Here is a 27,087-nt window from a genome sequence, read left to right as displayed (position 1 = left end):
CATTGTCGTGATCACCGCTGCCGTCAAACGTGCAGAGTGGCTACATCCTGTTATGTCTTTCTGCAATATAGCAAGAAGGAACATCCAGCTTCTCGTAGCTTCATTACGTGACCTCTTTAAAACTCAGTGAAATGTTTATAGTGGCGTCTTTGTCATCTTTGATGTGTCGGCAGCTGGGCCAACACCTTGTAGATAGAGGTGGCTTAAAAGGCACGCTAGACTAACGCAGACGGGCGTGAAGTACTGGAACAGGATACGTAATTAATGCTATGAAGAAAAGTACGTAGCTGGTATAATACTTATCTTTAATCAATCATTGTGGTACATCGCACAAAGGAGACTTTAATTACAATCACTGTAAGGCTAATGGCGCCTTGCTAGTTCGTAGCCATTAACTTAGCTGAAGGCTATTCTGTCTCTCGGCTAATGAGAGAGAAAGGCTTCGTACGTCTAGTCGCTAGCTCTGTCGTCCGTACAACTGGGGCTGAGTTCGAGTCAGTCTCTCGAGACCTGCCTTGTGGTGGCGCTAGGTTTGCGATCACACAGTGGCGACACGCGGGTCCGACATGTACTACAGGACCGCGGCCGATTTAAGCTACCACCTAGCACGTGTGGTGTCTGGCTGTGACACCACAATCTTAAGGGGGATAGGACGTCAAACGGGCCGACTTGGCGCAGGAGAGGCATCACAGGACATTTTAATTTCCAGTGTCTATACTTTTACAAATAAATTCGTAAAACTTTGTCAGCATCACCAGGAAGAATTCAGGATTCACACTCATTGCAGTGGAAGTTCGAAAACATAGCAAAATATTTTTTTTTTTTACGGGTGAAATTTCATTATTTTTTCACTTACTAATGGCTGCATTTGTTGCTATAGGTACACCTATCTTCATAAGATAGAGAGATTATTCGACGAATTTTGCAGAGCATACATACCATACTTACAGGTGTATGAAACTCTAGAATTTATGAAAAAACGAATGATCTGTTGTATTTTAAAGTTAATGTTTAGAAAAAAACACAAATTTTGTAGTTAGTTACCTCAGTTTTTACCACAGTTTTTAATAGATTTGGAAAATTCTGGAGTTTCATACACCTTCAAGTATGGTTTGTATGCTGTGCAAAATTCATCGAACCATCTCTCTTACTTATGAAGAAAAGTGTACCTATAGCAACAAATGCTGCCATTAGTAAGTGAAAAAAATGAAATTTCACATGTAAAAAAATTACTTCGTTATGTTTTCGAACTTTCACTGCAATGAGTGTGAATTCTGAATCTTTCCTGGTCATGCTGACAAAGTCTTATGAATTTATTTGTAAAAGAATAGACAGTGGAAATTGAAATGTCCTGTGTTGCCCCTCCTGCTCCAAGTCGGCCCGTTTGACGTCCTACCCCCCTTAAAGGCATTCCTGGCTAACATCAATTCACCACGTCCAATCTCAAAGGTGAGTAACGCTCAAGACCGTTATAGCGTGTATCTGAAGCAAACTTGATTTGCATTCTCATACTGGCGCTACTACCGCCACTTTCACACGACAGGCGCGAAATCTGAATAGACATCATCTTTCAGATTTAGAAACACACGTAACGACTTTCGTTTATGACGCACAACTCCTTCTTGGTGTCTCGATTTTTTTCCTTCGGTGCATGTTATAAGGAACTCGAAGAAAATTTGCACTTAATCTTTTTGTATGTGAAGCCCAGGAAGTGCGGGGTAACGGTGGTTGGGGGAAAAGCCATTCTTTTGGTTGTCAGGATGGCGTTTGGTACTCCCAACTGGGTGTTGTGGGCACGTCGGGTTGGCGTGGAACTGCAGGGAACTATCGGAGCCGGAGAACGACAGCGTTCAGGAAAACTTTTTACTACTAGAGCAGATGCATGTGCACGCTCTTGTCCGGTGACGTGGTCCGGCATCGAACCACGTGTCTTTGTATCGGTGTAGCGACGGCGGAACTCCTTGAAGATTATGGACGCTGCTGGGAGCCACTGTTCGGTCTGGGCGCTCAGTGGAATAGGCGGCCAGCTGAGGCTAACACAGCACTCCTGCAGACCGGCGGGACTGTGCTTAGCACAGCCGGTGGTGTGTAGGTGAAGGCTGTGGCGACCTGAACCCCAGATCTCTCCGTATGAGTGGCGGGCTGATGTCCAGTGGAAGCTGGGGAGTTCAGCGCCACGGCAGCCGTCCGGTTATGGTGTCCGGCTTGAATCTGCCAGGTAGTTTCATCAGCGCGTATAAATTACGCCCTGATGCTAGTTTGTCTGTCTCTCGGCTAAGTAACGTGCCGCCGATTGACACGATGCTGCGTCGATGAGTCGTTACGAGCTTCTTGCCAAACGGTGACATAACGTGGAGTGCGTTTTGCAAGTCGGCTATCGTGACAGTTATTACAATACCGTGTCCCGAATTTCCTTGTCGACATGGTACTCCATTAATACCGCAACAGGTAGAAGAAACGCCTAAACAATTATAGCTAGAATTGTTTAGCCAGCCGTATGTGATGGTGAAAGGTGACAGTATTCTCTATACTCATCTTTTTTGTCTTACTTTATTTTCTGAACAATAATTGTGAACTGAGATATCAACAACTTCACGTCTACTCGCTGGACGTTTCCTTGCGTAACGAAAGCATTGCTCAACCCGAAGATAACTCATCACAGTGCTTTACTGAACATGGTCCTATTACAGGTGGCAGAGGTGAAGATGTATAAATTTCATGACTTATCCGAGGACATAACCTCGTCATGAATAAACTTACTTCCTTTGAATACCTTCAGACTTTCGTCAACAAGGAGTGAGCAGGAAAGTTTATGATTCAAAGTGCCTTCGACGATAGAATACAAGTTCGAATATGACAGAGACCGAAATCTGCTATGTCCGTTTCAAAGGAAAAGTTCTACATTCGCCTCAAACTGGTTTTTCAAAATGCTGGTCTCAACTGTGTGAACAAATCACAAACAAATGGGGCGTCATAAATAGTCTGAAAAGCTCGTAAGGGTGTTTTAGCGTAAGTTGTGCTGAGAAATAACTATTCAGAAAAAATTCGATGGTTGTACCGTTTCCGAGTTAATTAACATTCAAGTTAGCAAGGAGGCCGTTCCGCACGCAAATTCAAGAGGCCCGCCACATACAATTAGTGTCAGTTTTTCTCATAGAGTAGTTGACAGCGCACGAGACTGCTCAGTCTTTGGCTCGGGTTCTATCCTTACTACCGTCCCATGTCCAATTTTTGTATCGCCCTCTTGTCCGTTTTTAGGAAACCACACGAAGAACACTGTTGGTGACACCATCTCTGGTGAGCCGCTTGAATTGGCTCCGCAACGGCCTCATTATCGAACTTCAGTGCTAATTAACTCGGAAACGCCACGATTTTTTCCTTAACAATTATTTCTCAGCAGAACCTATCTTGGAACACCCGTATAAGCTTTTCAGACTGTTTCTGACCACCCTCTATTATTATATCATACTCTCCTTTTATTTTTTCATCGGATAGCTAGCTACCTTACTACGTCTAGTGATAGAATGTGTTTGCTATTTGATGCTGTTATAGTCCAGTTACGTAACGTGTTTAACATTTTGAAACACGAAATAACATTAGAGTCTTTTCCTTTTTTTTTTACAATTATAAGAGATAAATAGAATAAAATGGCTTTGAGCACTATGCGGCTTAACTTCTGAGGTCATCAGTCGCCTAAAACTTAGAACTAATTAAACCTAACGAACCTAAGGACATCACACACATCCATGCCCGAGGCAGGATTCGAACCTGCGACCGTAGTGGTCGCTCGGCTCCAGACTGTAGCGCCTAGAACCGCACGGCCACTCCGGCCGGCGATAAATAGAATAAAATGTGGTAATGTATTGGACATATTGCAGTAGGTTACATAACCGCATGCACACATTTAAACCGTGTTTTGTTAAGAATATCTGCCTTATGGTGCTCAGTGGTGTTACTCGGCGGCATCCATGTCACATATACACTCCTGGAAATTGAAATAAGAACACCGTGAATTCGTTGTCCCAGGAAGGGGAAACTTTATTGACACATTCCTGGGGTCAGATACATCACATGATCACACTGACAGAACCACAGGCACATAGACACAGGCAACAGAGCATGCACAATGTCGGCACTAGTACAGTGTATATCCACCTTTCGCAGCAATGCAGGCTGCTATTCTCCCATGGAGACGATCGTAGAGATGCTGGATGTAGTCCTGTGGAACGGCTTGCCATGCCATTTCCACCTGGCGCCTCAGTTGGACCAGCGTTCGTGCTGGACATGCAGACCGCGTGAGACGACGCTTCATCCAGTCCCAAACATGCTCAATGGGGGACAGATCCGGAGATCTTGCTGGCCAGGGTAGTTGACTTACACCTTCTAGAGCACGTTGGGTGGCACGGGATACATGCGGACGTGCATTGTCGTGTTGGAACAGCAAGTTCCCTTGCCGGTCTAGGAATGGTAGAACGATGGGTTCGATGACGGTTTGGATGTACCGTGCACTATTCAGTGTCCCCTCGACGATCACCAGTGGTGTACGGCCAGTGTAGGAGATCGCTCCCCACACCATGATGCCGGGTGTTGGCCCTGTGTGCCTCGGTCGTATGCAGTCCTGTTAGTGGCGCTCACCTGTACGGCGCCAAACACGCATACGACCATCATTGGCACCAAGGCAGAAGCGACTCTCATCGCTGAAGACGACACGTCTCCATTCGTCCCTCCATTCACGCCTGTCGCGACACCACTGGAGGCGGGCTGCACGATGTTGGGGCGTGAGCGGAAGACGGCCTAACGGTGTGCGGGACCGTAGCCCAGCTTCATGGAGACGGTTGCGAATGGTCCTCGCCGATACCCCAGGAGCAACAGTGTCCCTAATTTGCTGGGAAGTGGCGGTGCGGTCCTCTACGGCACTGCGTAGGATCCTACGGTCTTGGCGTGCATCCGTGCGTCGCTGCGGTCCGGTCCCAGGTCGACGGGCACGTGCACCTTCCGCCGACCACTGGCGACAACATCGATGTACTGTGGAGACCTCACGCCCCACGTGTTGAGCAATTCGGCGGTACGTCCACCCTGCCTCCCGCATGCCCACTATACGCCCTCGCTCAAAGTCCGTCAACTGCACATACGGTTCACGTCCACGCTGTCGCGGCATGCTACCACTGTTAGAGACTGCGATGGAGCTCCGTATGCCACGGCAAACTGGCTGACACTGACGGCGGCGGTGCACAAATGCTGCGCAGCTAGCGCCATTCGACGGCCAACACCGCGGTTCCTGGTGTGTCCGCTGTGCCGTGCGTGTGATCATTGCTTGTACAGCCCTCTCGCAGTGTCCGGAGCAAGTGTGGTGGGTCTGACACACCGGTGTCAATGTGTTCTTTTTTCCATTTCCAGGAGTGTATATCAGGAAACTCAATCAGTCATTTCTTTCCACGCACCATTGCTGATTAGATTGCACAACTGCAGAAGCTTCTGATGTGACAGGTATAAACAACCCAGAATCCTCCTTAAATGTTACTGATCACCTGCAAATTGCATACCTATACACATTCGTAACTTAATTTGTGACATATTAAAAAAAATTAAAATAGAAATCGGAGATAGGTCTTTACATGCCTTCTTTCTTGTAAGTCATTGCATAAATAAATATTCAATATGCTTCACATCAACTAGATTTGCATGATTATTTTCCATAACATGGATATTAGAATAATGACCGGGGTGTATATTAAATACCACTAAAATAGAATCGCCCTGTTATTGTCAGGTGTTTTCCTCGTTAATGCATTGCTTAATATCACGGCTATTCAACTGAGCGACTATGGCCCAGGATCAGCTTTTATTGGCTTACGATTCTCATTTACGATGGCTGGCAGAGTCTTGGAGAAACAATAGCTTCTTTGCTGGCACTCCTCCAGGGCTCGAACAAATGATCGGTGATTTTAGCGACCGATAATTGCTCACGAAATTCATTTCCACTCTACACAAAGATTTGTCGATGTGCCAAGCGCCTTCATAACAATGGTTGAGTCAAGACCTTTGTGATAAGGAAGCACAAAATGAAACTGGTGTGCTCCCTTTCTTTCAAAAATAATACGATAATTTAACAACTGGTTCCGCCTTATTTATGAAAGGAGGAAACAAGTGCACTTCATCTTTATGTATTCTTTATGCTGTGTTTGAACATATCTTGTATTTCACATTAAAATGTTCAGAAAATAACGTTACGTGATTTTTGTTGCAACCTGCATCTTTGACGTATGTCAGAGTGACTATTTTAGCTAAATTAGCTTAATCTCTGAGACAGTGTAGCACACAACATAGATGTGAAGGAAGTAGAGAAGGAGGTGAATGCTAGACTTCCAAATTCTGGTGATGCTGAGATTACGGTAAATAGGACATGGCTCTACAGCCCTTGAATCTCTAGAATAAATTCCGTCTGCTGGTTTCGGAGGGCAAGAGGAACCTATGTGCGGGTGTTCTGTTCGGTTTCCACTAGAACGTCGAACAGAATAACGCGGTTTCACAGCAGTAAAATTTCACAACCGTTAGGAACACGGTCAAGATTTACCCATGACATGGAGCACCTGAATGCGCTAAAAAGTTCTTCATAAATATGTTAAAGTATATTGCTCTCAGCCTCAAAACAGAAGAACATTTAATAATTCGCGGCAGAGAATGGATTTTTTTGAAATGCATAATGAGAATGGAAGGGAATAGCATAGGGAACTCAACATACGGAAATCGGTAAAGAGTGATCCTAAACTCATTCTGAAATGGTTGAAAAGCGGTCAAAGCACAGATGTTTCCAAGCGTTTACGTTGCCAGTTCCCAACTGTTGCCCTGTGTCTGTTGTGTATATAGGACAATGTTTCGTATCAACTGTAATTCAATGTCGTATTGTTATGGGGCGAGGTTGGGAATGAAAACATATGTCGCTATGTACCTTATTCCTACCAAAACCACTAAGACATTAATCATCATACGATGAACGAATTTCTATTAACAAACTCTAATGCTCAAGCACCAAAGACATTTCACAAGGGAAGTTAGGATCTATCACAGGAAGTTGGTATACAATTTCAGATAACGAAATGGACGCTTTCATAACGTGATCATAGTTAACTGTTATGTCATTGCCATTAAACAGCGCGATTTTATTGAACTTCAAGGAAAGTCGTACGTTTCGGAAACTACAGCTTTAATTTCTTCTATCCCATTAGACAGAATTACAGATCCAAATACGGAAGAAATCGATTCAATTACCCAAAAATCCATTATAATAATTGCTTTTTAACTGCTCAGCTCTCAGAGATCCAGTGCGTACTCATTGCACTTCATATTGCTTCGTTTACTTTTTTTCCTGCGGAATTTGTCATCTTCAAAAACGGAGTGCAAACATTCGTCATCTTCATACACAAGCTGTAACGTAGGTATCTAAAATATTTCTTAACTGGTTCAAAATATAGAAATAATTTTTCGACGTCTGATCTTCCCCAAAGAGGGTAAATATTTTAGTGATAAATACTAGTAACGTTTTTATCAACCAAGATAATGAAGCATATATGTTTTATAATGGAACAACGCACTTTTTGCAGGATTTGACCCCTGTTGAAGATTATAGTGATACACTACTCAGTGTGGTTTTCAGAACTTTTTCTCGTAAAGAAGCAAGCAACGCTAAACATGTTCCATTCACAGAAAGGCAATGCGTAGCTTGACGTCTTGACGTATGATTGGACTCAAGAAACTGAGGTAGTGTGCTGGAGATTAATATCGCTATGTGTTCATCTGAGACGTATAACAGCCTTGTCAGTTCATAGAAAGGAACCGATATGGCGATGCTAGTGCGTGGGGCGGTATATGTTAGGGTCATGTGAGAGAGAGAAGTTTACGGTAACCATTTTTAATAATCTTTTTATTCAGACTTTTTTTCATCTATTAATACAGTGTATCTAGTATAAATTTAATATAATGAAATTGTAGAAATTTAATATAATTGTTATTTTTCCAGTTTCAAAACCTAATGTAGACTCATCAAAACATAAATACAGCGTGATTCAAAAAGAATACCACAACTTTAAAAATGTGTATTTAATGAAAGAAACATAATATAACCTTCTGTTATACATCATTACAAAGAGTATTTAAAAAGGTATTTTTTCACTCAAAAACAAGTTCTGAGATGTTCAATATGGCCCCCTCCAGACACACGAGCAATATCAACCCGATACTCCAACTCGTTCCACACTCTCTGTAGCATATCAGGCGTAACAGTTTGGATAGCTGCTGTTATTTCTCGTTTCAAATCATCAATGGTGGCTGGGAGAGGTGGCCGAAACACTATATCCTTAACATACCCCCATAAGAAAAAATCGCAGGGGGTAAGATCAGGGCTTCTTGGAGGCCAGTGATGAAGTGCTCTGTCACGGGCTGCCTGGCGGCCGATCCATCGCCTCGGGTAGTTGACGTTCAGGTAGTTACGGATAGATAAGTGCCAATGTGGTGGCGCTCCATCCTGCTGAAATATGAATTGTTGTGCTTCTTGTTCGAGCTGAGGGAACAGCCAATTCTCTAACATCTCCAGATACTGTAGTCCAGTTACAGTAGCACCTTCGAAGAAAAAGGGACCAAAAACTTTATTGGCTGAAATGGCACAGAAAACGTTCACCTTAGGCGAGTCACGTTCATACTGAGTTGTTTCCCGCGGATTCTCAGTGCCCCATATACAGACATTGTGACGGTTGGTATTTCCCGTTAGTGTGGAAAGTTGCTTCATCACTAAACACAATCTTTGAAACGAAAGATTCATCTGTTTCCATTTGAGCAAGGATAAAATCACAGAAATCGATTCTTTTAATCTTATCAGCTGCAGACAGTGCTTGAACCAATTTCAGACGATAAGGTTTCATAACTAACCTTTTTCGTAGGACTCTCCATACAGTTGATTGTGGAATTTGCAGCTCTCTGCTAGCTCTGCGAGTCGATTTTCCTGGGCTGCGAACAAATGCTTGCTGGATGCGTGCTACATTTTCATCACTCGTTCTCGGCCGTCCAGAACTTTTCCCTTTGCACAAACACCCATTCTCTGTAAACTGTTTATACCAACGTTTAATACACCACCTATCAGGAGGTTTAACACCATACTTCGTTCGAAATGCACGCTGAACAACTGTCGTCGATTCATTTCTGCCGTACTCAATAACACAAAAAGCTTTCTGTTGAGCGGTCGCCATCTTAGCATCAACTGACGCTGACGCCTACTCAACAGCGCCTCAAGCGAACAAATGTACAACTAAATGAAACTTTATAGCTCCCTTAATTTACCGACAGATAGTGCTTAGCTCTGCCTTTTGTCGTTGCAGAGTTTTAAATTCCTAAAGTTGTGGTATTCTTTTTGAATCACCCTGTATATTCTATTCCTAGAAAGTAAGATAAATTCCACTAATTAAATAAACACTACTATCTGTTTCTAATTGAATCGTATGTAATGAAAGGGTTATTTTACTGAAAACTAATGTAACCCAAGCCAGAGATTTTCATTTAAAACATCACACGAAAATTTTCTTCCTTCAAAGTCTTAGCAATCCTCTTGCCACTACGTGTGGTATTTTCAGAATGCTATTCAGTCATATGTTGTACGGTCAAAGTAGATCTCATCATATGCAAGACACTACGCTATACTTTCTTTTGGAGTTTTTCGTATTGCTTTAGACGTTCCTGTTCCACCTTGTGTGTTCCTTGTCGACTAACACCTATTTCATAGAAGAGCATGTGAAAACATTTACATTTGTCTGCTGTGACTTCTCCGATCTTTTGGTACATGTTTGTCCTTCGACAATGATTTAAAACCAAACATTCTTCTGCACTGTTATGCCTTAATGGGCGTATCATTTGTTGAAGGTCCTGGTTTTTCATTTTCGTCTACCAGTTGTTCATCAGGAGATTCGTTAGGCGTTTCTGTTGGTTTGCAGACTGAGCAGAAGCGTTTTCAGTTTCGGCATAGTCCGTAAGAAGAACACGATCTGCGGTTTTCACAGTAGCAAACACGGGGCAATTATAATGTTAGCTCCCACGTTCTTTAAATCCGTTAACTGCATTACCGACTGTCTCCGATTTGAAACAAGCAGTTGTCAGTGGGTCACGAAGTCATCAACACCCCCCAGTCAACTTGTCTTAGTCGCCTACTTCCAAAAACTTCGATTTCTGGAGTTAGTTTAAGAAGAATAATACACGAATAAATAGTGACGGAGAAACGTATCTTTTTATGGTACTGAATAAAGTCTATCGCCGCATTTTTCTGTTTGTATGTGATGGCTAGTGTAAGGAACCACTATAGGGATTTCAATACGGTTTTAGCTAACATACTGATTCACGAGGAAGGTTTGTGTATATAGCCTACAGTTATAGTACTGATGAGTGTGTAATATATAAAGTGTTATCAGTTTCATATTTAATTGACATTTGGAGTGACATCTTGTGGCAATTATTAGACTTGCGAGCTGGTAAGCTACAGAGGGGGCGGTATCTTGAGGGAAAAACGGTAAACAGTAGCCGCAACTCCAAAGAGCAGTGAAGCTTGACCAGAATCGATATACATTTGTTTCTATATATATTCTAAAGACCCCCACTGCGTTTTTCTGTCCATAATCTCAGACACTACTGCACTGATTTTGATATGGTTTTCACTAATAGATAATGTGATTCAGGGGGAAGGGTTGTGTATACGGTTTATCACTGCTACGCCAGACAGGTAGTCCGTCCATGATACATACTGCTGCCCGCGCGAAGTCGGGGCAGATCGCTAGCCTTGCTTAAATTACTCACATATAACAATGAATAAACAAAAATGTTTCCTGTAATTCCTCAAGATCTTATGTTGGATGCCTCGAAAATTATAGCACGTCAAGCAACATACATGAGCATTATCTGACACACGTGAGCAGATTCTAGCGCGTTCACTGATGCAGTTTTTAGTACCTCATAGTTTGAAGCGTGGTGCTGCCTGGATGTATGAACTTAAACTACCTGCTTAGCCACCTCAGCCCAGTCACCCTTACGCCAGTGTATGCGTGACAACTATGGGATGAAGATAGGACATGTAGACCCCAAGGGTGAACCTGTGTTGTGAGGAAATTTTTCTGATAACTAACCCACGAAAACAGCATTTTACAACAGTTTACGAATTAAAATCCTATAAAACAGCGTTTAAAGTTTATTATGTAGTTGTACTATTTTGTATGTTTGTAATGATTTAATAATAATAACAATAACAATAATAAAAAAATTTGTGGGCTCAACGGCCTGGTGCTAATCTTTCATTTGTATGTCACTTCAACGGGTCCCTAATCTGACTCCAAGCTACCGAAATTCCGCTAACTCTTTCAAAAGTCTTAGCGATTTTGCAAATTGAACTGTCACCGGGAATTTGGCGTTAGGGATCGAGGGCTTCGAAAGTTGAATACTGATATAATTTGCATCGTCTTTCCACTGAGAAATCGAGTCGGGTAAGTCTACCGAAAATAATGACGTGTATATTTTTAAGATTATAAGAGGACCGCGTGTGAAACGAGGCCCTGGCGTGTAGCATGCGGGCTTGATTATAGAGATGGCCTCTTGCAACGCTTTGTCTGTGTTTTCCATAGTACATAAGAAAACGGATTTCATTTAATGGATGATAACGTTCATATACACCGGGCTGGCCTTGTGGTAGAATATCAGCAAAATGAGTCTACAGTGGCCAGATCTCTTGTTGGACTGTAGCTCGTGGTCGTGCGGTAGCGTTCTCGCTTCCCACGCCCGGGTTCCCGGGTTCGATTCCCGGCGGGGTCAGGGATTTTCTGTTCCTCGTGATGACTGGGTGTTGTGTGATGTTCTTAGGTCAGTTAGGTTCAAGTAGTTCTAAGTTCTAGGGGACTAATGACCATAGATGTTAAGTCCCATAGTGCTCAGAGCCATTTGAACCATTTTCTTGTTGGACTAAATCCGATTAAACCTGCACGAAACGCTTTAAATTGACGGATTGCATCTTTTAACGCCTCCGCGGACCAGTGCTTACCTCCGAATGGTGCTCGCCCAACAGTGGCAGGCATTATTCCAAACCGTGCTGAAAAGTGTGACTGACAGTATGAGGAACAGCTGCGCATCGTGCGTTGCCGTGCTACGGCATCACATCGCATTTTACCACGTTTTCATTAAGCCGCTTTCCTGTCTTTTAGCTACAAATTCTGCAATTAATTTTAAATTAACTTTCCTGTAAGCTGAGGACTTGATATTTAAACATACTTCGGAACTGGAGGACAATACAGTATTAACTCGCTTTCTTATCTGGTGTGTGGAGGAAGGTACTTTGTTTACCACTGCCATTTCCTGATAAGTTAGAGACTAGAAACTCTCAATATAACTCAGAATTAGACGAAAATGCAGTATTAACTCGCTTTCTTGTCTGGTGTGTGACGGGGCCTACTTTGTGTACCACTGTTATTTCCTCCTTTTCCGGTTCCAATTGCGAATGCTTCACGGAAAAACTATTGCTGGTAAGCCACCGTGTGAGCTCGAATCTCCCTAAGTATACAGCTTTTGTGCAGAAGGCGCTTTTTTATTTTTGTTTGCCGGCCGAAGTGGCTGTGCGGTTAAAGGCGCTGCAGTCTGGAACCGCAAGACCGCTACGGTCGCAGGTTCGAATCCTGCCTCGGGCATGGATGTGGTGATGTCCTTAGGTTAGTTAGGTTTAACTAGTTCTGAGTTCTAGGGGACTAATGACCTCAGCAGTTGAGTCCCATAGTGCTCAGAGCCATTTGAACCATTTATTTTTGTTTACTTTTTATAAGTTGTCTTGTATCAAATTCATATCTCTCTGAATAAGGGTTTAAACCCTCCTCAACAATTTTGTCACCATCCGTAGCTGTGTGGCCAGCGTGACTGACGGTCATGTAGAGGACCCGGGTTCAATTTCCGGTACTGCCAGGAATTTTTCCTTGGTGAGAGGACTGATACGGCGTCCACTAACCTTCCTGATACTAAATGAGGAGCTACTTGAATGAGAAGACGACAAGGGCCGGCGAGCGGTGTGCTGATCCCACAGACCTCCATACCTAAGCCCAATGACGCCACTGGGAAAGGATGACACAGCTCTCGATCGGTACTGGCTGGCCCGTCTTGAGGTCAGAATGACAAAGGTAGTTTACCCGTTTTACTGCACATGTAGACTTTTCTACTTATTTTTGTAGACATTTGTACCCATTTCTATCTTGTTTAGCACTATTGCTACAGCTGTATCATAACCACTGATCCAAGACTAAACTAACATCGTTAAGCATGTTGTATCATTTCCTGCCCACAAGTCTAACAAATTTCCACCGTAACATTCTGTGTTATGCGTTCTACGTAATTCTCAGAGGAACCTTTTATAATAGTTTTCCACGAAGTTTAATCGTGACCAGTACTTGTCAAATAGTAGGTTCTCCAACCTAATAGCTGCACGGGGTAGCAGCGCGGTCCGAGGCACCTTACCACGGTTTGCGCGGCTCCCCCGGTCGGAAGTTCGAGTCCTCCCTCGGGTATCAGTGTGTGTATTTTCCTTAGCGTAAGTTAGTTTAAGTTAGAGTAAGTAGTGTGTAAGCCTCGGGATCGATGACCTCAGCGGTTTGGTCCCATAGGAACTTATCACAAATTTCCAAAATTTTCCAATCTAATATTTCGAGAAGTTACTGCAACACGACAGTCTATTGTAACGAGAAGAGACACTTTATTCAATCACAAACACGCCACCGCGGACGCACAGGCGGCGGCTAAGATCGGGTCATACCCGTGTTGACAGCTGAAATCAGCTTGACAGGAGCACATGGGAGGGCTAGTTTCACACCATACTCGACAGATGGGGTTGAGCTCTGGACTTCAACCAGCCGCTCAGGTGATCGCGAGACCGAGAAAACCCTTCCGTTGGGGAACACAATGACTGTTCGTTTCTCATGGCCGCTTTTCGCATCCAGTTCAAAACTAGAGCTTACTCAAAATTAATAAATATTGAACTATACGTCTCTCTGAAGAGCCAGTGGGCTCATTTGAATTGGAAAAGATGGACGATTACGTGTGTGAAGACCTACCTTCGTAATCCGCATTAGTTGATAGGTTACTGTAAGTTGAATGTTATAAATAATTCCTGAACTGTAAAAGTGAATATCTGGTCACCGTATTAAGCGATTGCAACAAACGAGGTATCTACGGATACATCCCATAGAACTCTATTGGACTGTGATAGCAGATTTACTGAAATTATTCACATATTTAAATGAGAGGCCAAAAAGTTGATTTCGCGCAATTAAAAACAGCTTTCCTTACTAAATAAATAGAGAAAGTTTAAAAGTAGCGGCAGTCCTGTAAACTTTAGATAGGAAACTATTTAATGTATAATTTAAACTGTTTGTTAATATTTACACTTATAAATCCGAAAACGGAGAAAAACCATATAAATTATTGTTTATAAATAAACTATGGTAGAAAAAATAAAACTAATAACAGCACAATATTTCTCGGAAGATTTCAAAATGTTCAAATGTGTGTGAATTCCCAAGGGACCAAATTGCTGAGGTCGTTGGTCCCTAGGCTTACTCACTACTTCAACTATCTTACGCTAAGAACAACACACACACCCACATTCAAGGGAGGACTCGAACCTCTTGTGGGAGGGGCCACGGGATTCGTGACATGGCGCCTCTAACCACGTGGCCACTCCGCACGGCGGAAAATTTCCGGATAATCTGATGTATCATATGTGTATAAAAGGTTAAAATTAAGAATTTCAGCAGTTTTCTCGTTCAGTAATTAAACTTACTTCAGAGATGCTTGATCGAGGTTTCCTGGGTGAACAGCGGTGATTTCGACGGGAGTCCAGGTTCGGACGCCGTTGGAGGCGGACAGGCTGTGTTAGTCTGTGTTAGGAGATAGTTTTATCTGCTGAGCGGTGAAATAGCAGCTAGTTCGCATGTGTGAATTATTCAGAGTTCCTGCTTTCGGGCATGGACATTTTTCGGCATCTGATGAACGTGTTACTTTTAAAGTTGCGTGTGATACAAGCCTCGCTTATAAGGTTCAGTGTGTGGCCATTGTGGAATTTATAGTTTGATATACTATGGAACATTAACGGTTTTCTAAAGATAACACACGCAATTAACCGTGGTTTATTCAGCCACTTCCGAGATCTTACGAAACTCGGTGAGGCTCCGAAATTAATTTATTGTGAGCTACGACTTTCGATTTTTCTATTCTTATTGGAAATAAACTCGAATTTGAAAAACTTTAAAAAATGCGTGAGTGCGTACGTGTTTTTTGCATAAAAATCCTGCCTTCATTTACATTAAATACTTTTGTGGAGAATTGGGTACATTGCGACTAATGTGAGCTGATGACCCATAAACGAAACGTAGCAAACTTGTAAATCCAACCACATTTACGGGGACCCATTAAAGTATCTGTGCTGCGTAATGTGTGGGTAAATCTTTTTGTGCTGCACATCGTGGGGGCTGCGAGCTGATATAGAACTTTTCAACAGTTTAGCAATTTGATTTTCGGCGAGTTGATAAGAGAGATTGTATTTTATTTTGTCGTACACACAGCCCGTAGAAGCTAAAATTTAGTAATACTAACAATGTCTATTGGGCTTTGCACAAAACGGGGTCGTATAGTGTCACACCTTTTCCATATCTGAGTACTGTTATGTTTCTCTTGTCTCTCTCTCCCTCTCTCTCTCTCTCTCTACATTGCAACTATTACTTAAAGCCGGACATCTGTGCAGATGAGGTCTAGATCCTTGTACGAGCAGACAAACCCTGATTGCCAGGCTCCTTATTGCTTAGAGACGGATAGATACAGAAACTGCATGTGGTGTGGCTCAAGAGTCACCACACGTAACGCAGATTGTGTGTAATGTGAATAATGACTCGCAAATATGTTGCGCTTCCCAACATAACTTCACTGTTTGCAGTACTATATTGTAGTAATAAAGACGATACCAACGATTATCAGTCACCTCATTCTACTACAAAAAGCCTAATCCTGGATCTAATGATTCAGATTTTCTTCATACCATCTAATTCAGAGCAGCAGACCAGCACTTCCGTCATCATCAGTGGGTCTTTATTTCATATCTAAGAGCATAAAAAATTTGGTTAAATAATGGCAGAAATGTATCATCTGAAAAGTAGTTCTACACTTTCTGTCTTGTTACTGATTTTTTTTTATTTTCCTTCATTAATATTCTGTGACGATTGCTGAACACTTATTTTCAGTACCTAAGCAGCCTTTTCTTTCCTACAACTTGATTGTTTTGAGATTTAGGAGAAAATTAATGAAAGCCGACTTAAAACTGCATGTGCTGTGTGAAGATTCACAAACGTACTAATGGCTTCTGCTGATGTCTTCAAGTTTCTGTTCCCCTCATGAAAACGTGGAACATAAACACTATACATGCCTTTAATTACTTACCGAGCGAGGTGGCGCAGTGGTTAGCACACTGGACTCGCATTCGGGAGGACGACGGTTCAATCCCACGTCCGGACATCCTGATTTAGGTTTTCCGTGATTTCCTTAGATCACTTCAGGCAAATGCCGGGATGGTTCCTTCGAAAGGGCACGGCCGATTTCCTTCCACATCCTTCCCTAATCCGAGCTTGTGCTCCGTCTCTAATGACCTCGTTGTCGACGGGACGTTAAACACTAATCTCCTCCTCCTCCTTTAATTACTTCGTCGTCGATGGGATCTTAACGTTAATAGTTTTTCCCTCCTTATCTTTTTTCGTTGAGGCTAGAAATCATTAAGCCCTGCAACGAACTAGCTCCACAAGTCCTATCGTTACGATCCCGCTAAGTGGAGCTGTAGCCAAGTTCTGACAGGCTTCTCATTGGAAAGGATATCTTGCTTCTCACACAATGACTCTTTTCCTTCGCTATACTTGGGTACTGTTTATATCCGTTTAGTGTCAATGGCTGTGATGAAAACGTAGGGATAGCAATGATGTGTCTGTGTTGATGATCAAATGGCTCTGAGCACTATGGGACTTAACTTCTAGAACTTAGAACTAGTTAAACCTAACTAACCTAAGGACATCACACACATCCATGCCCGAGGCAGGATTCGAACCCGCGACCGTAGCGGTCTCGCGGTTCCAGACTGCAGCGCCTAGAACCGCACGGCCACTTCGGCCGGCTGTCCTTAGGTTAGTTAGGTTTAAGTAGTTCTAGGGGATTGATGACATCAGATGTTAAGTCCCATAGTGCTCAGAGCCATTTGAACCATTTTGACAGCCCAACCCCATGACGTGATTTAACGTTGGTTTCACCACGTGTTGACGACACTCACCACAGCACTCGTCGAACACCCAACAAATCTTGCAGTCTCAGAAATCCTCGTGTAGAGCTTGCGGACCAGCACAATCTGCCCTCGGGCAAACTCAGATAGATCTTGCGCCATCTCCATTCTACACACGGACAGCATGCTCACAGATACTACATGCACCGTGCTCGTGTCTGACTAGCAGTCATTCCTCGCCAGGTGACGGTGCCATAGCCTGGACGGGTTTATATCGATTGTAGGTAGGTGGTCATAATGTTCTGACTGATCAGTGTAGTGCGATGCATAGTTTATCATGGAGTTCACCACGCCTACAGTTCTCACCTGACTGACTTGTCAACATCAACAGTGCCACATCTGCTCAGTGGGACACCGCGGGAAGATCTGGGACTTGACCCATAGCACTGACGATAGCGCATTGGACAAGAAATATACTTTATTTACTCCCCAGTCAGAAAGCAGTCATGAAAAACTCTTCGACCAACACCGGTTTGGGATCCTATAGTGAATCAATCAGAAGATCACAGCAGACAATATCTTATCACAAGAACAATTCAGCTTTCGTGAAGGCTAGTCTACTACACAAAACATTCTTCATGTCACAGAAGAAATTACAACGGCCTTCAGCAATAAATTATTCTGCGACACTATCTTCCTGGACGTGTCCAGAACGTCTACCACAGTGGACTGTTACATAAGATCTTTGAGCAGTGATTCACAGGCACCGTGCCGCTATTAGCCACCTCCTGCAGGAATTGACTCTTGTAGTACAAGGAGAGACGATGTCTGCCATACGAAGAAACCAGGCTGGTGTGTCACAGGGACAACACCCTTCTTCCAGTGTTGCACTCTTTCTATACTGCCTACCTTTAGAAGACTACAAGTTACCAGTTACACGGAAGATACAGCGTTCTTCCTCAGAAGCACATTGCAAGAAACATACAATGGGCTTAAAGAAGAACTTCAAGATCTTGCAACCTGGGCAGCCTAATGGCATGTAGCTTCAACGATGCTAAAGGCAAGCCGACAACCAGACATGCAGCCAGCATAACTACACACATCAAAAAAAGTTTTGCATCACCCCGGTACCCACAACTCCTGAAGACAGGCGTTGACTGTGGATATTGTATCACAGACACAGTCCCTTTGACTGTTCAGAGATGTCACTAAACCCGCCCAAAGGTGTAAACAACCATGCATAAGCAGAGCCTATTAGATGCAGGGGGTCCGACAGCCGATCATTTCCAGTCATTCCACCAGGAAGGAGGTACACGGCTCGTGTTGTCTGTAGTTCAACAACGCCTACACGGTCAATACCGCGGTTCGATCGCCTCCACATTGTTACTTTGTGCCAGGAAGGGCTCTCAACAAGGGATTTGTCCAGGCGACTCGGAGTGAACCAAAGTGTTGTTGTTCGGACATGGAGGAGATACAGAGAGACAGGAACTGTCCATGACATGCCCCGCTCAGGCCGCCCAAGGGCTATTACTGCAGTGGATGACCGTTACCTGCAGATTATGTCTCGGAGGAACACTGAAAGCAACGCCACCATGTTGAAAAACGCTTTTCGTGCAGCCACAGGACGTCGTGTTATGACTCAAACTGTTTGCAATTGGCTGTATGATGCGCAACTTCACTCCCGACGTCCATGGCGTGGTCCATCTTTGCAACCACGACACCACGCAGCGCGGTACAGATGGGCCCAACAACAAGCTGAATAGACTGCTCAGGACTGTCATCACGTTCTCTTCACCAATGAGTGTCGCATATGCCTTCAACCTGACAATCGCCGTAGACGTTTTTGGAGGCAACCCTGTCAGGCTGAAGGCCTTAGATACACTGTCCAGCGACTGCAGCAAGGTGGAGGTTCCCTACTGTTTTAGGGTTTCATTATGTTGGGCCGACGTACGCCGTTGGTGGTCATAGAAGGCGCCGTAACGGCTGTACGATACGTGAATGCCATCCTACGACCGATAGTGTAACCATATCGGCAGCATATCAGCGAGGCATTCGTCTTCATGGACGACAATTTGCGCCACCATCGTGCACATCTTGTGAATGAGTTCCTTCAGGATAATGATATCGGTCAACTAGAGTTTCCAGCATGTTCTCCAGACTTGAACCCTATCGAACATGGCTGGGATAGATTTAAAAGGGCCGTTTATGGACGACGTGATCCACCAACCACTCTGAGGGATCTGCGCCGAATCGCCGTTGAGGAGTTGGACAATCGGGGCCAACAGTGCCTTGATGAAGTTGTGGATAGAATGCGACGATGAATACAGCCATGCTTCAATGCAGTAAGACGTGCTACTGGGTATTAGAGGTGCCGGTGAGTACAGCAATCTGGACCACCACCTCTGAAGGTCTCGCTGTATGGTGATACAACATGCAATTTTTGGTTTTCATGAGCAACAAAAAGGGCGGATCTGATGTTTATGTTGATCTCTACCCCAATTTTCTGTACAGGTTTCGGAACTCTTGGAACCGAGGTGATGCAAAACTTTTTTGCTGTGTGTATTTGGCTAACCTATCCAGTAGACGAAAACAGCCAAATGCGTATGAGTCACCTAGGACATGAAACTCACATTCTAACAGCACGTATGTCAAGTTCGCACGACGGCATCGCATAGGCTTACAGCACTGTATCCTTTGTTCAAAAAAAGCACTGCATAATGAAAGAGTTACGGACTCAGTACATTCTGCACTTACACAAAAACGGTTATGGATTATGGACGAGCGGCATGGAGCAATGCAGCCATTTGCAGAGACTGCAGACTTTACAAAACAAGGCCTTCTACGTCTACTCTGGATAGATACTTCCCAGGCCACTGTACAGTGCGTGGCGGAGGGTACCCTGTACCGCTACTAGTCATTTCCTTTCCTGTTCCACTCGCAAATAGAGCAAGAGGAAAAGCGACTGTCTATAAGCCTACGTATGAGCCCTAATTTCTCGTATCTTATCTTCGTGTCATTAAGTACAATGTATGTTGGCGACAGTAGAATCGTTGCCGGTTTCAAATTCCGGTTCTCTGAATTTTCGCAACAGTGTTTCTCGAAAAGAACGTCGTCTTCTCTCTAGGGATTCCCATTTGAGTTCCCGAAGCAGCACAGTAACACTTACGTGTTGTTCGAACCTACCGGTAACAAATCTAGCAGCCCACCTCTGAATTGCTTCGACCTCTTCAGTCAGTCCGACCTGTTATGGATCCCAAACACTCAAGCAGTACTCAAGAATAGGTCGCACCAGTGTTCTACATGCGGTCTCCTTTACAGGTGAACCACTCCTTCCTAAAAGTCTTCCAATAAACCGAAGTTGGCCATTCGCCTTCCCTATCACAGTTCTCACATGCTCGTTCCATTTCATATCGCTTTGCAACATTATGCCTAGCTATTAAAACTACGCGACTGTGTGAAGAAGGACACTATTAATACTGTATCCGAACATACAGATTTGCTCTTCCTACTCATCCACATTAAATTACATTTTTTCGCATTTCGAGCTAGCTGCTATTCATCATACCAACTGGAAATTTTGTCAAGTCGTCTTGTATGTGCCTACAGTCGCTCAGCTTCGACACCTTACCGTACATCACAGCATAATCAGATAACAACCGCAGATTGCTGCCCACGCTGTTCGCCAATCCATTTATGTATAATAAGAACAACAGCGGTCCTATCACAAAAAAATGGCTCTGAGCACTATGGGACTCAACTGCTGAGGTCATTAGTCCCCTAGAACTTAGAACTAGTTAAACCTAACTAACCTAAGGACATCACAAACATCCATGCCCGAGGCAGGATTCGAACCTGCGACCGTAGCGGTCTTGCGGTTCCAGACTGCAGCGCCTTTAACCGCACGGCCACTTCGGCCGGCCAGGTCCTATCACACTTTCCTGGGGCACTCCTGATTATAGCCTTGTTTCTGATGAACACTCGCTGTCGAAGGCAACATGCTGGGTTCTATTACTTGAGCCACTCAAAAATCTGCGAACTTATTTCGTATGCTCGCACCTTTGTTAACAGCCTGTAATGGGGCACCTTCTCAAATGCTTTCCGGAAATCTAGAAATATGGGACCTGAGTGTTTCCCTTCATCCATTGTTCGCAGTATATCATGTGAAAAAGGGAACGCTGAGTTTCGCACGAGCGATGCTAAAGCATTAAGAAGAGTTTCCATGTTCCAACGAACTTTTCAGCCCGTTGCCTGCATAAAGCCGCAGAGCACTCGGAACTTCTGAAAATGTTCCAAGAGAACGCAGCAAGTATTTACATACAGTCAAAAACATTCTCTAATTCCCTGATTCGCCATCTTGGAAGAATTCCATACAACATGGATCATCATTTTCTTTCTTTTACTGTCATTTTAATACCTCCGCCCCTTACAGACAAGGGTGGGCCGCTGTAAGTCGAACATGCCGCTTTTTAGCCAATTGGTTTAAAAGATTAAAAAGTATAATTAATATCGAATTATTTACATATATTTTTAAAATGAATAAAAGATTAATTCGATTGATGGTGTTTACATGAAATTTAGAGTGTTGACTTTCTTCATTTTCTATTTACACACAGAGCTAAAACGGTTTAATAAAAGTAATAAAAAGCTGCACAAAATACAATGCAAACATGTGGCAATCGCTAAAAAGAAGCACAGCACGTATACTAAAAGTTGAAAGACCTGCACTGCTGAAAAGTATTTAGGGAAGGAAAACCTTGGTTGTTTTGTGGGCTGTAGGGTGTGGGTATGAACACGTTGGTCAGTTGTATTGTATCTACGGGGACGTGGGTAGTTGCTCGGCTGGCTAGTGGGAAGACTGAAAGGGTGTTGGAGACTGGAGAGTGGGCAGCGCCGTTGTATTCAGAGGAAAGGAATAGGAAAAGGTGGAAAAGAACGGGGGATCCCTGATGTGGGGTGGGGTTGATGAGGAAGATTTATAGCAGATGGCATGGATACATTGCGGAGTGAATTTCATTGTCTGGCAGAGGTATCCGGTTGAAGCATAGTTGGGTTAGGACTCGAGTATGTGTAGGTGTAGGGGTGGTGGAATGTGCCGATATAGGCGCTGCAGGGTACCGTGATAGGAAATTTGAGGACAGACATTAAGACTATAAGAGCCGAGATTGCAGATGGGGTAGCGTGTATGGAGGTGCTCAACGTGAGTGAGAAGACGTGCTAAAGCGGGGCAGCGTGTGTGGCGTTCAAGGATTTGGAGTGAGCGATAGAACTATGATGGGGCGGATGTCGACGCAACATTAGCGTAGGAGATGGTAGTCGGATCAGGGTTACGTCGGCGTGGAGTACAGTGGAGGGGAGAAATCCAGTTGTTCGGATTGTTAGTAATTTCAGTAGTTTCAGGCTTTGTGTTGGACAGTTTGCAGAACTGGTTTCCAAGTTAGTTGCTAGTCGATTGTGAGCACAACATACAAGGTAATTCAGCTGCTGCTACCGATGCTGTTGTTTGCAACCCCACATGACACAACAATTTTGTTGGCCAGTTTGCCCTGGAGATGTGAATCACACTGACAAAATGTCGCATAAATAACTGATAATGTAATCAAAGACATTTTAGACCTATTGTATAAATTTTGTTTATGAAACTATTTTAGCACATTGACGTGGCGAAAAATATATTAATCTTTTCACTGGATTATATGGCGGAAAGTTGTTACTTCCACGTTTCCTGTTTTGATGTCTCCTCTTAACTTCGTTGTTTGCGATGGTGAAAGATTCTGAGTTTCTGAACCATTTACGAAATATGAAGTACTATACATGGAATAAACTTTCAGAGACATCCAAACTCTGTATGAATGCACTGCTAATTACACAAAGAAAGACTGGAAACTCTTGGATAAATATGGCAGAAATGAGGTATATCTTGGTCCAAAAATACCGTGTAACTCATGGCCAATACTCACTTGTATTTTTTACAGTACAAATCCGTTTGCTAACAGTCGTCCGAAGCTCTCAGAGTGAACTTACGAGGCCTGTTCAGAAAGTAAGCTCCGATTGATTGCCAAATTGAAACCACAGTGAACATCAGAAATGTTTTACTTGTAACAATTAGCTACACCTTTCAGCTACTTCTCTACGTAGTCTCCGTTCTGACTTAGACTTTTGTCATAGCGTTGTACCAACTTTTCAATAGCCTCATCATAGAAGGCGGCCGCCAGCGCTTTCCGCCAATTCTCCACGCTGGCCTACACCTCGTTGTCTGTGTCAAAATGTTGTCTTCAAAGACAGCGGTTCATGTGACCAGAGATGAAACTCAGGGGGAGACAATTGCGGACTGTATTGTGGGTAATCTCACATTTCCATTTGAAAACGATGCAGGAGCATCTTCATTGCCCCTGCAGAATGCGGCTGAGAATTGTCTTGAAGAAGAAACAGCACGACAGTTATGTAATGTTAGCTGCATAGCTTCAGGCGAAATTTCTCACCAGGCCCTCGTACTTGGCGGCAGACACTATTTTCTAGACATCTTTACGCACTCACTGCGAGCTCAGAAATGAGAAGAGCGACGTGATGCTAACTGGGGTTATACTAGAGACACTACCCAACACATCTGTGCAAAGCTTTATCGGATTTTCATAGTCGTTTCCATTTCGCGACCGATCGGAGCTTACATTCTGAACGCCCCTCGTACATCGATTACATGGCTGTCGCCTGTCTGGATATCGTTCCTATAGTCGTAAAACTGCCGTATGCAACTGTAGACTATCGTAAGTAAGCGTAAACTACGGTAGTTTTACTGCTAGCTTTGAGGGGCTAAGATGATAACAGTGTTACCTGTAGGTTAGGTGTGTTGCATACCTGTTAGGCGTTACCTTATTTCTACCACTTCGTCTGCATATGCGATCAGTGTCTTACTGGATTCCCCTAGAAACTAGAAGTACTGAACCATCTACAAACTGGGCAGCGTAATCTACGGAATATTTTTCTTCTAGATAGTTATCCTCCTGTCTGTTACTTAAAAATAAACACTATTTATAGAAAAACTGAATTTCTCAATGTTTAATTCAGGTTTTATTCGAAAATAATTGCTTCATAACGTCAAAGATGTGGATTTTGTAGTTAAATAAAAAAATACAGTCTTATCACATAGCGCAAGAAAACGCAATTTCTTAAAAAAAAGGTAAAACTGAAAAAACGCGAAACAAAAACATGTTAAACATCTCTTCGATACTTCGTCGAGCTTATATAAAACACGTTTCTGTTATTCATAAAAGACTTTAGGACTTATCAATAATAATAGAATATTCTTGCCTTGATCAAGAACGTCTTACTGAGTGCAAAACAACAGCAATAACTACATATATATATTTTTTTAATTTTGTGCATGTAAACTGTACTTGAGTCAAAAATAATTGCTTTGGTTACATTAAAGCGCAGGAGTTACGCTATCAACTAATTTTTGTTACTTATAAAATACAGTTTATATTTTGTAAAGATATGAAATACGCAACTGACTAACACTGAACGATATGCGGTCGTAATTATGTGCAAAATAAGCACACAAAAAAATGATGTCTTCGGCTCCCAGTTCCTCTTTTACACATTTATTTTTTTTTCCTACCAATGCTACCAGTACTGCCGGTAATCCTACCATTTAGTACGTCATGTATGTAGTGAACCAAAACTAACGAACCATAGTTTTCGTAGGACGCAAACCTAATACTGTAGTTCCTGATACAGACGTAAAATGAGAAGGATATCGGTAGAAGCACCTGAATTACCCTGTATTTAGTGTGCTGATTAGTAGGATAGGATCGTCATAAGTGATTAGGTAGAGGTAATGGGGGCAGGAGGTGTGGACAGCTCGTCCTATAATTATTTCCTGGGTTATGCAAAAGAGAAGCCACCGGTTATACCAATGGGTAAAATGTTTAAGGTGAATTTGGAGGGATCGTTGGGATTTCTGGAGTTTAGAGTAGAGGGCTAGAAAAGGGTATCATTAGCGTACTGATGGAGAAGAAAAGGGGAAGGGGCTTTGGGTATAGCGACAGGGTAGAGGATATAAAGGATGGGAGATCAGACAGAGCATTGGGGCACGTCTGTAGTAGGATGGAAAGTAAGGGAATTTATGTTACCAATAGTGACAAATGCGGTCATTGTTAGTAAACAGAAAGTAGAGCCACAAGAAAGTGACCGATTGCTAATCAACATCCGCACACGAGTTGACACACGCAAAAACGATAAGGTAGCCCAAAGTAAACACAATAAATAAAAACAGAAATTAGAGGTAAATTCCTTACGCTAAAAGCTGCGCTTCATCGCTTAAAAAGATAAGAATGTGAATCTATATTGGGATGAAACCCCAGGATAGTAGCGTGAGCTAGAGGAGACTTACGTAATGAGAGAGCAGGAAGGACTTACCCGTGAGGACGGCGGCGAGCAGCAGCGCCACAGCCCAGCGAGCAGCCGCGGCTTGCCTCATGCCGGCACGCTCATCTTCCCCTGCACACAGAAAACACCACTCTACACACTGCTACAACGGTAGCCACACTCCTAGACAGAGACGCAACGTGTCAGCTGCTACCAAGGTCCATTTCATTTAACAACTACTGTAATATACACTAAGGTGACAAACGTAATGGGACACCTCCTAATCCCGTGTCGGACCTCCTTATGCCCTGAGTAGTGCTGTAACTCGACGTGGCATGGACTCAACAAGGTGTTGGAAGTCATTGCAGAAATATTGAGCCATGCTGCCTCTATAGCCGTCCATAGCTGCGAAAGTGTTGCCAGGGCAGGATTTTGTGCACGAACTGACCTCTCGATTCTGTCCCATAAATGAGCAATGGGATCTATGTCGAGCGATCTGGGTGGCCAAATCATTCTCTTGAATAGTCCAGAAAGTTGTTCAGACCTGTCGCAAAAAGTTGTGGCCCGGTGACGCGGCCCATCGTCATCCATAAAAATTACGTTGTTGTTTGGGAACATGAAGTCCACGAATGGCTGAAAATGGTCTCCAAGTAGTCGACCATAGCCACTTCCAGTCACTGATCAGTTCAGTTGGACCAGAGGATCCAGTCCATTCCATGTAAACACAGCCCATATCACTATGGAGGCACTACAAGTTTGCACAGTGCCTTGTTGGCAACTTGGGTCCATGGCTTCGGGGTCAGCGCCACACTCGAACCCTACCATCACCAAGGTTTTCCAGTCGTCTAGGATCCATGAGCACGAGCCCAGGGGAGGCGCTGAAAGCTTTGTCATCCTGTTAGCAAAGACACTCAAGTCGGTTGTCTGTTGCCACAGCCCATTAACGCCAAATTTCGGCGCACTGTCCTAACGGATACGTTCGTCGTACGTCCAACGTTGATTTCTGCGGTTATTTCACACAGTGGTGACTGTCTGTTAGCATTAACAACTCTACACAAACGCCACTGCTCTCGGTCGTTAAGTGAAGGCCATCGGCCACTGCGTTGTTCGTGGTGAGAGGCAATGCCTGAAATTTGGTATTCTCGGCCCACTCTTGACGCGGTCGATCTCGGAATATTTAATTCCCTAACCACTTTCAAACGGAATGTCCCATGCGCCTAGCTCCAATTACCACTCCGCGTTCAAAGTCAGTTGATACCCGTCGTGCTGCCATGATCACGTCGAAAACCTCTTCACAGGAATCACCCTAGTACAAATGATACCTCCGTCTGTGCCCAGCGCTTTTATACCTTGTATACATGATACCACCGTCATCATTATATATGCATATCACTATCCCTTGACTTTTTGTCACC

The 27,087-nt window shown here is 43.6% G+C and overlaps 1 long non-coding RNA gene across 1 annotated transcript in view; it reads right to left on the bottom strand.

Moving 5' to 3' along the window:
• LOC126247962 (uncharacterized) overlaps positions 1–27,087 on the bottom strand; it is a 390,760-nt gene that overhangs the window by 114,033 nt on the left and 249,640 nt on the right. The window contains exon 2 of the long non-coding RNA XR_007545389.1: positions 25,724–25,804. This is a non-coding gene — a long non-coding RNA (uncharacterized LOC126247962). The remainder of the gene's footprint in view (positions 1–25,723; positions 25,805–27,087) is intronic.

This window comes from Schistocerca nitens, chromosome 3, assembly GCF_023898315.1.
Source record: "Schistocerca nitens isolate TAMUIC-IGC-003100 chromosome 3, iqSchNite1.1, whole genome shotgun sequence".
Taxonomy (NCBI): domain Eukaryota; kingdom Metazoa; phylum Arthropoda; class Insecta; order Orthoptera; family Acrididae; genus Schistocerca; species Schistocerca nitens.
Note: the sequence above shows the minus strand (reverse complement) of the source record. Positions and strands in the feature narration are given on the sequence as shown.